This window comes from Lissotriton helveticus, chromosome 11 (assembly GCF_964261635.1).
Source record: "Lissotriton helveticus chromosome 11, aLisHel1.1, whole genome shotgun sequence".
Classification (NCBI taxonomy): domain Eukaryota; kingdom Metazoa; phylum Chordata; class Amphibia; order Caudata; family Salamandridae; genus Lissotriton; species Lissotriton helveticus.
In genome coordinates, this window is record NC_136072.1 from 1,083,087,347 (window position 1) to 1,083,097,685 (window position 10,339).

The following is a 10,339-nucleotide window of genomic DNA, read 5'->3' on the forward strand; positions in this document are numbered from 1 at the left end:
TCTTTACGTTCTGTTTTGTTTTCTCAGCTTTTTAAATACAGCAGTAATTTAGGGATTTATTTTCCTTGATGAGTTTTCGTAATTCTTGTATTTCTTCCTCTTTGTTCTCACCAGTGCTCCACGGATTCGCTTGGGTCAGTGATGGGCAGAGGACGGGCTTTGTTTCTGCTCTCTGAGGTGACTCGCAGTCCGGCGCAGAGCTGGGCTCTTCCGAGGTCTCATCTCCCATTCAAATGTGCACTAACCGCCCAGAAAGTTTTTTTCTGGGAGCGAAGGCATTTGTTATCAGTAGGAAAATGTGGAGAGGGTTCATACATGTGGAAAATGTGGAGAGGGTTCATGCTGAAAAAGCCGAACTTGGATTCTAACAATCTATCCAATTTCCGCCCCATCTCGCTGCTTCCGTGGATGAGTAAGTTGTTGGAGAGACATATTAACAAAACATTAGGGGACTATTTGGAGTCCAACAAACTTCTACAGGTCTCCCAAACAGGGTTTAGTCCTCAGCATGGCACTGAGACCGCCCTCCTGGCAGTCACAGAGGCAGCCAGAGCTATAATGGACCGAGGTGGAAAAACTGCTATTATACTTCTGGACCTCAGTGCCGCGTTCGACACTGTTAACCATGCCACATTATTACATCGTTTGAAGGGCATGGGGGTGTCGGGCGCGGCCCTGATGTGGCTGACCTCTTTTTTAGAGGAACGCTTTTTCCAGGTATTTGAAGGCGAGGTGGCATCATCAAAGCATCCGCTCAGCTGTGGGGTTCCGCAGGGCTCCTCCCTGAGCCCCACATTATTCAATGTTTATATGCAGCCTCTAGAGAAGATAGTCCTCCCTTTTGGTGTGCGGATTGTCACCTACGCAGACGACACCCAACTTGTGGTCTCTTTGGACCACGAGGAGGGCTCGTCTAACACCTTGGGCCCGTGTTTAGAGGCTGTTGCTGGGTGGATGCAACTCTCCCACCTCAAACTCAACGGGGAGAAGACCGAGATTATGATACTAGGTAACTCTTCTCCTACCTCCCTAGTGTCGAACTGGCCTTCGTGTCTCGTCGCTCCCCCTACTCCTAAAGACCAGATAAAGAGCTTAGGAATCTGGCTGGATAGAGCACTGGATTTCTCGGTCCAAGCTACCAAAACTGCCTCCGTATGTGTGGGGCTAATTAAAATGCTCCGGAAAGTGCTCCCCTTACTTCCATTCCAGGCGAGAAGGGTCATGGTACAGGCCCTGATACTCTCTCGCCTGGATTATGGAAATGTTTTATATATAGGGGCCCCGGCAACAGTGACAAAAAAACTCCAAGTCACTCAAAATTGTGCCGCATGCCTATTGTTTAACATCCCTCGCTGGCAGTCAGCGAGGACTGCCCTAAAAGAGCTTCATTGGCTCCCAGTGGCTGCCAGAACACTATTTAAGGCCATGTGCATTCTGCACAAATCTTTTCATCGTACCGGCCCGGCAGTGCTGTACCCCTTAGTGTTGCCTTATGCGCCGCCTAGAACCCTTCGTTCGGCTTCACTGCATTTGGCAACTAAGGCAAAAATTAAGAAAGCCCGTTGGGGTGGCCGTTCTTTCACTCACTCAGCGGCGAAGGCATGGAACTCCTTGCCTTTACCCCTCAGACAAAAGGACAACCTGATGTCATTTAGGAGAGATTTAAAAACCTACCTGTTTTTAAAAGCGTACTAATTTTACCCTGTAGCTGGACACAGTAATCAGTCGACAGCGCTGCGAGGCCTACGGGTGGTTATGCGCTATATAAGTGGAATTTTTCATTTCATTTCATTTCATTTCATACAGATTGTATGGGGTGTTTGAAACAGAACAAGAACTGCCAAAGCTCTTGTTTTTGTCGTTTGACATTATGTAAAGTTTATTTCTAATGCTCTTTGTGGCACTGAGTAATTGATGTTACCCAGCTCTATGACAGGGGCGTAGCTTCTGTTGGTGCAGCAGGTGCAGTTGCACTGGCGCCCACCGACCTGCGGGACCCATTGAACCCTGATTATTGCGGTATTTTATATTCCAAACTTCAACAAGGGGGCCTATTTTCTTCCTTGTTCTAGGGCCCATTTGTTCACCTGAGAGCAAGTGACTTCCACCCTGTGGCAATTTCAAAGGGTGCCGCTAGGATATAATCACTTCTTGACTGAGGACCCTAGCAGTGTAACCCCCATAGACTCACTCTGCCATAGGTTTTGGGAGACAGGCAGGCACCACTTTCCATCTGTATACCGCCTGTCCCCTGGTTTTCGAGTTCTAAGGACTGGTTGTTTTTCCTTTGTTTATGCACTAATTATGCACTGTACATAACTGCAATTTAATTGTTCCACTGTATGTTTTTCATTTGTTCGGTGTGTCATCATCAGCTTCGTTTGATTCGTTGTTGTATATGCTGTATTTTTGTATATTTGTATATTTGTAGATACTGTATACATGAACCAACTGTTCTGACGATTTCTTGTTTTTGCCCTTGTTTTTGAAACTTTTGGGAATTTCAGTTAAAAAGAAAAATAAATGTGTTTGGAATATAAATCCAGTGGCCACGTGGTATAAATTGACTACGTGCCTGCAGAATATTTTTGTGTTAATTGTCCTGTCCAGCCAACTTCCTCTGTTTTCTTTGTCGTTGAGATCCGGGCTGGGCAGATGTAGGATCCAAAACCTTCTCTGTTTCTCAGTATTGTAAATACAGCACATTCATCGTGGCACAAGGACATTCAGCACTGACTCAAGGAAACTTATGCATCCATGCAGTTGCGTCAGGTCCTTGTGAATCTTCCCCTAAAATGTTTTGAAAACCAGGAAACCAGTATATTGTACCTCCTAAAGCTAAAAATGAAATGCAGCAAATGCAACTATGTAGTGGCATGAAATGGCAGACGTGCATTATGGAATATGGAAAAATGTATCTATAATTTATTTTCCTTTACATTGATTGCCGTTCCTTCTCTAGTAAACATTTGAAGACAGTGGGCCCTATGAGGAGGCTATTATGAATTTGTGCTTCGTATATTTTCCACAACCCATGGTTAGCAGCCTAGATCTCATCTTTGTGTGAAGGTATATCTGTCTGAGCATCAAATCCATAACTTGGGAGGGTGCTGCTTACCTGGACAGCTATTTAGCATACAATTTCCCATAATTCTCTGCGTGTGGCTATCGACGGTTTGGGGCAGAGAGCTGATAGAAATTAGTAAAACAACACCATTATATGTCTTACATTGCCTGTCAGAAGCAGTGGAGGAGTAGTTATGCATAAACAGATAACATCTTTTGAAAAGGAATCATGTTCTTTGTAACATGAGGTACTAGGGCAAGTGTGCATGAAATTCACACTAAATTGTTTAGCTTTGCGCAGTGGCAGTATCGTAACCAATGAGGTATAACCGAGGCGCGATTATTGCTTATTGAAAACTTTACCCAATACCCCGTCATGGAGACTTGAAATATAGTCGAAATGGCCATTTTTGACAGTCTTTTCGGAGACTGGAGTATATGTAATTAAAAAATAAGATAGTTTATTTTGCAATGTAATTTACTTGCAGATTTGTGATCTGTGACAAGGACAAAACGGTGACTCTATTTGGCTTCAGTTTACTCTTTACGTTCTCTTTTGTTTTCTCAGCTTTTTAAATACAGCAGTAATTTAGGGATTTATTTTCCTTGATGAGTTTTTGTAATTCTTTTATTTCTTCCTCTTTGTTCTCATCTTTGCTCCACGGATTCGCTTGGGTCAGTGATGGGCAGAGGACGGGCTTTGTTTCTGCTCTCTGAGGTGACTCGCAGTCCGGCGCAGGGCTGGGCTCGTCCGAGGTCTCATCTCCCATTCAAATGTGCACTAACCGCCCAGAAAGTTTTTTTCTGAGAGCGAAGGCGTTTGTTATCAGTAGGAAAATGTGGAGAGGGTTCATACAGATTGTATGGAGTGTTTGAAACAGAACAAGAACTGACAAAGCTCTTGTTTTTGTCGTTTGACATTATGTAAAGTTTATTTCTAATGCTCTTTGTGGCACTGAGTAATTGATGTTACCCAGCTCTATGACAGGGGCGTAGCTTCTGTTGGTGCAGCAGGTGCAGTTACACTGGCGCCCACATACCTGAGGGACCCATTGAACCCTGATTATTGCGGTATTTTATATTCAAAACTTCAACAAGGGGGGCCTATTTTCTTTCTTGCTCTAGGGCCCATTTTTTCACCTGAGAGCCTTGAAAGACTACATGGATCCTCCCTGATTTGAATCGGTGACAATGAGGTCAGGCAAAGAGCTCTTGCGTGGCTGCATCAGCCCAACTGGGCTACCAGATCTGGCACATTTGTATGCTGCATGCAGACGGAGACACACAACGTACACACAGCCATATATAGGGCAAGTGTAAAAACTCTGTATTGTGACGCAGCTGCGGCGTAAATGTTGCGGCCCATTTACAATGTGACGCATCTAGGGAGATGTGTCACATTGTAAAGTCCCGCATCACATTATACCTGCGTCAGGTATAATGTATGCAGGGTGGGCGTTCCCATGTCAAAGCCTTCTAGAACTGACGCACTGAAATCTACAAGATTTCACTACATCACTCTACGCCTTCACTGTGTCAAAATCCCTACGCCTGCACAGACCAGGCATAAGTTATGACTCAGGGCTTTTTGCGTCACTTTCATGAGCATTTCCAGCAATGCGTCACTTTTGTGCCAACAGATGCGTCAGAATTTCTGACGCATCTGTTAATCCTTGCGCCATGGAGCGCTGTATTGTAAATACAGCACATTCATCGTGGCACAAGGACATTCAGCACTGACTCAAGGAAACTTATGCATCCATGCAGTGGCGTCAGGTCCTTGTGAATCTTCCCCTAAAATGTTTTGAAAACCAGGAAACCAGTATATTGTACCTCCTAAAGCTAAAAATGAAATGCAGCAAATGCAACTATGTAGTGCCATGAAATGGCAGACGTGCATTATGGAATATGGAAAAATGTATCTAAAATGTATTTTCCTTTAAATTGATTGCTGTTCCTTCTCTAGTAAACATTTGAAGGCAGTGGGACCTATGAGGATGCTATTATGAATGTGTGCTTCTTATATTTTCCACAACCCATGGTTAGCAGCCTAGATCTCATCTTTGTGTGAAGGTATATCTGCCTGAGCATCAAATCCATAACTTGGGAGGGTGCTGCTTACCTGGACAGCTATTTAGCATACAATTTCCCATAATTCTCTGCGTGTGGCTATCGACGGTTTGGGGCAGAGAGCTGATAGAAATTAGTAAAACAACACCATTATATGTCTTACATTGCCTGTCAGAAGCAGTGGAGGAGTAGTTATGCATAAACAGATAACATCTTTTGAAAAGGAATCATGTTCTTTGTAACATGAGGTACTAGGGCAAGTGTGCATGAAATTCACACTAAATTGTTTAACTTTGCACAGTGGCAGTATTGTAGCCAATGAGGTTTAACCGAGGCGCGATTATTGCTTATTGAAAACTTTACCCAATACCCCGTCATGGAGACTTGAAATATGGTCGAAATGGCAATTTTTGACAGTCTTTTCGGAGACTGGAGAATATGTAACTAAAAAATAAGATAGTTTATTTTGCAATGCAATTTTCTTGCAGATTTGTGATCTGTGACAAGGACAAAACGGTGACTCTATTTGGCTTCAGTTTATTCTTTACGTTCTCTTTTGTTTTCTCAGCTTTTTAAATACAGCAGTAACTTAGGGATTTATTTTCCTTGATGAGTTTTTGTAATTCTTTTATTTCTTCCTCTTTGTTCTCATCTTTGCTCCACGGATTCGCTTTGGTCAGTGATGGGCAGAGGACGGGTTTTGTTTCTGCTCTCTGAGGTGACTCGCAGTCCGGCGCAGGGCTGGGCTCTTCCGAGGTCTCATCTCCCATTCAAATGTGCACTAACCGCCCAGAACGTTTTTTTCTTGGGAGCGAAGGCGTTTGTTACCTGTAGGAAAATGTGGAGAGGGTTCATACAGATTGTATGGAGTGTTTGAAACAGAACAAGAACTGACAAAGCTCTTGTTTTTGTCGTTTGACATTATGTAAAGTTTATTTCTAATGCTCTTTGTGGCACCGAGTAATTGATGTTACCCAGCTCTATGACAGGGGCGTAGCTTCTGTTGGTGCAGCAGGTGCAGTTACACTGGCGCCCACATACCTGAGGGACCCATTGAACCCTGATTATTGCGGTATTTTATATTCCAAACTTCACCAAGGGGGGCCTATTTTCTTCCTTGCTGTAGGGCCCATTTTTTCACCAGAGAGCCTTGAAAGACTGCATGGATCCTCCCTGATTTGAATCGGTGACAATGAGGTCAGGCAAAGAGCTCTTGCGTGGCTGTATCAGCCCAACTGGGCTACCAGATCTGGCACATTTGTATGCTGCATGCAGACGGAGACACACAACGTACACACAGCCATATATTGGGCAAGTATAAAAATCTGTATTGTGACGCAGCTGCGGCATAAATGTTGCGGCCCATTTACAATCTGACGCATCTAGGGAGATGTGTCACATTGTAAAGTCCCGCATCACATTATACCTGCGTCAGGTATAATGTATGCAGGGTGGGCGTTCCCATGCTAAAAGCCTTCTAGAACTGACGCACTGAAATCTACAAGATTTCACTACATCACTCTACTCCTACACTGTGTCAAAATCCCTACGCCTGCACAGACCAGGCATAAAATATGACTCAGGGCTTTTTGCGTCACTTTCATGATCATTTCCAGCAATGCGTCACTTTTGTGCCAAGAGATGCGTCAGAATTTCTGACGCATCTGTTAATCCTTGCGCCATGGAGCGCTGTATTGTATATACAGCACATTCATCGTGGCACAAGGACATTCAGCACTGACTCAAGGAAACGTATGCATCCATGCAGTTGCGTCAGGTCCTTGTGAATCTTCCCCTAAAATGTTTTGAAAACCAGGAAAACAGTATTTTGTACCTCCTAAAGCTAAAAATGAAATGCAGCAAATGCAACTATGCAGTGCCATGAAATGGCAGACGTGCATTATGGAATATGGAAAAATGTATCTATAATTTATTTTCCTTTAAATTGATTGCCGTTCCTTCTCTAGTAAACATTTGAAGACAGTGGGCCCTATGAGGATGCTATTATGAATTTGTGCTTCTTATATTTTCCACAACCCATGGTTAGCAGCCTAGATCTCATCTTTGTGTGAAGGTATATCTGTCTGAGCATCAACTCCATAACTTGGGAGGGTGCTGCTTACCTGGACAGCTATTTAGCATACAATTTCCCATAATTCTCTGCGTGTGGCTATCGACAGTTTGGGGCAGAGAGCTGATAGAAATTAGTAAAAAAACACCATTATATGTCTTACATTGCCGTCAGAAGCAGTGGAGGAGTAGTTATGCATAAACAGATAACATCTTTTGAAAAGGAATCATGTTCTTTGTAACATGAGGTACTAGGGCAAGTGTGCATAAAATTCACACCAAATTGTTTAGCTTTGCGCAGTGGCAGTATCGTAGCCAATGAGGTTTAACCGAAGCGTGATTATTGAAAACTTTACCTAATTCCCCGTCATGGAGACTTGAAATATAGTCGAAATAGCAATTTTTGAGAGTCTCTTCGGAGACTGGAGTATATGTAATTAAAAAATAAGATAGTTTATTTTGTAATGCAATTTACTTGCAGATTTGTGATCTGTGACAAGGACAAAACGGTGACTCTATTTGGCTTCAGTTTACTCTTTACGTTCTCTTTTGTTTTCTCAGCTTTTTAAATACAGCAGTAATTTAGGGATTTATTTTCCTTGATGAGTTTTTGTAATTCTTTTATTTCTTCCTCTTTGTTCTCATCTTTGCTCCACGGATTCGCTTGGGTCAGTGATGGGCAGAGGACGGGTTTTGTTTCTGCTCTCTGAGGTGACTCGCAGTCCGGCGCAGGGCTGGGCTCTTCCGAGGTCTCATCTCCCATTCAAATGTGCACTAACCGCCCAGAAAGTTTTTTTCTGGGAGCGAAGGCGTTTGTTATCAGTAGGAAAATGTGGAGAGGGTTCATACAGATTGTATGGAGTGTTTAAAACAGAACAAGAACTGACAAAGCTCTTGTTTTTGCCGTTTGACATTATGTAAAGTTTATTTCTAATGCTCTTTGTGGCACTGAGTAATTGATGTTACCCAGCTCTATGACAGGGGCGTAGCTTCTGTTGGTGCAGCAGGTGCAGTTACACTGGTGCCCACATACCTGAGGGACCCATTGAACCCTGATTATTGCGGTATTTTATATTCCAAACTTCACCAAGGGGGGCCTATTTTCTTCCTTCCTCTAGGGCCCATTTTTTCACCAGAGAGCCTTGAAAGACAGCATGGATCCTCCCTGATTTGAATCGGTGACAATGAGGCCAGGCAAAGAGCTCTTGCGTGGCTGCATCAGCCCAAATGGGCTACCAGATCTGGCACATTTGTATGCTGCATGCAGACGGAGACACACAACGTACACACAGCCATATATAGGGCAAGTATAAAAATCTGTATTGTGACGCAGCTGCGGCGTAATTAGCTTTGCGCAGTGGCAGTATCGTAGCCAATGAGGTTTAACCGAAGCGTGATTATTGAAAACTTTACCTAATTCCCCGTCATGGAGACTTGAAATATAGTCGAAATAGCAATTTTTGAGAGTCTCTTCGGAGACTGGAGTATATGTAATTAAAAAATAAGATAGTTTATTTTGTAATGCAATTTACTTGCAGATTTGTGATCTGTGACAAGGACAAAACGGTGACTCTATTTGGCTTCAGTTTACTCTTTACGTTCTCTTTTGTTTTCTCAGCTTTTTAAATACAGCAGTAATTTAGGGATTTATTTTCCTTGATGAGTTTTTGTAATTCTTGTATTTCTTCCTCTTTGTGCTCACCTTTGCTCCACGGAATCGCTTGGGTCAGTGATGGGCAGAGGACGGGCTTTGTTTCCGCTCTCTGAGGTGACTCGCAGTCCGGCGCAGGGCTGGGCTCTTCCGAGGTCTCATCTCCCATTCAAATGTGCACAAACCGCCCAGAAAGTTTTTTTCTGGGAGCGAAGGCATTTGTTATCAGTAGGAAAATGTGGAGAGGGTTCATACAGATTGTATGGAGTGTTTGAAACAGAACAAGAACTGACAAAGCTCTTGTTTTTGCCGTTTGACATTATGTAAAGTTTATTTCTAATGCTCTTTGTGGCACTGAGTAATTGATGTTACCCAGCTCTATGACAGGGGCGTAGCTTCTGTTGGTGCAGCAGGTGCAGTTGCACTGGCGCCCACAGACCTGCGGGACCCACTGAACCCTGATTATTGCGGTATTTTATATTCCAAACTTCAACAAGGGGGTCTATTTTCTTCCTTGCTCTAGGGCCCATTTTTTCACCTGAGAGCCTTGAAAGACTGCATGGATCCTCTCTGATTTGAATTGGTGACAATGAGGTCAGGCAAAGAGCTCTTGTGTGACTGCATCAGCCCAACTGGGCTACCAGATCCGGCACATTTGTATGCTGCATGCAGAAGGAGACACACAACGTACATACAGCCATATACAGGGCACGTATAAAAATCTGTATTGTGATGCAGCTGCAGCGTAAATGTTGCGGCCCATTTACAATGTGACGCATCTAGGGAGATGTGTCACGCAGGCTCTTTTAGGCCAATGCTGCGTCAAAACCCTGCGCCGCTTGAAGCAGGCGTAAGGCTTGACGCGGCATTGGACAGATAGGGCCCCCCAGAGCATTGCTGGAGCTGCGTCACGCTTGCGACGCAACTCCAGCAATGCGCCACCTTAGCATTCCCAGCAGCCTCAGCAGCAGCTTGCTATCTGAGGTGTTCAAGAGAAGGGCAGTCCAACTGCACCTGCCTCAGATCTGCCCTTGAAGGTCCCCCTGTCCCAAGAAACTCAACTTGTTCAGGCTCAAGCTCTTCTAGGACAGTTCCTTCTTGGGTCTCACAATCAGCATTCTGAGGCAAGGGGGAAGGCACTGCCTTAACCTTACGGCTTCTCCTCCTGGTAGGCAACTGGTCCATTATTTCAAGATCCAGGGCCTGTTCAGTGTTGCAATTTTTGACCTGTGACCTGGTCAAAGCAAGGACATGTGCTGATATACCTAACATCTCTGCATGAGTCCTATACTCCACTTCAGACCAGACTGAAGATTCTATGTCATTGCCAAGCAAACATTCTACAGGGAGGTCTGAACTAACAACAACTCTTATGAGGCCAGTTAGCCCTCCCCAGGAGAAATTAACAATTGCCATACTATGGGTGGGAGTGACATTGCTTGCATTGGTCACTAGGTAATTGTCACCTAGTATTATCTGTCC

General features: G+C 44.0%; 4 non-coding genes across 4 annotated transcripts; all 4 read left to right on the forward strand.

The window, feature by feature from the left end:
- Positions 1-3,355: 3,355 nt before the first annotated feature.
- LOC144793028 (U4 spliceosomal RNA) lies at positions 3,356-3,495 on the forward strand. The gene has a single exon (XR_013602700.1). It is a non-coding gene; the product is annotated as a U4 spliceosomal RNA (small nuclear RNA).
- A 1,930-nt stretch (positions 3,496-5,425) lies between these two features.
- Positions 5,426-5,565, forward strand: LOC144793000 (U4 spliceosomal RNA). Its single transcript, XR_013602675.1, has one exon. It is a non-coding gene; the product is annotated as a U4 spliceosomal RNA (small nuclear RNA).
- A 1,930-nt stretch (positions 5,566-7,495) lies between these two features.
- On the forward strand, positions 7,496-7,628 carry LOC144793171 (U4 spliceosomal RNA). The gene has a single exon (XR_013602825.1). It is a non-coding gene; the product is annotated as a U4 spliceosomal RNA (small nuclear RNA).
- Positions 7,629-8,552: 924 nt separating this feature from the next.
- On the forward strand, positions 8,553-8,685 carry LOC144793172 (U4 spliceosomal RNA). The gene has a single exon (XR_013602826.1). It is a non-coding gene; the product is annotated as a U4 spliceosomal RNA (small nuclear RNA).
- The last annotated feature ends 1,654 nt before the right edge of the window (positions 8,686-10,339 follow it).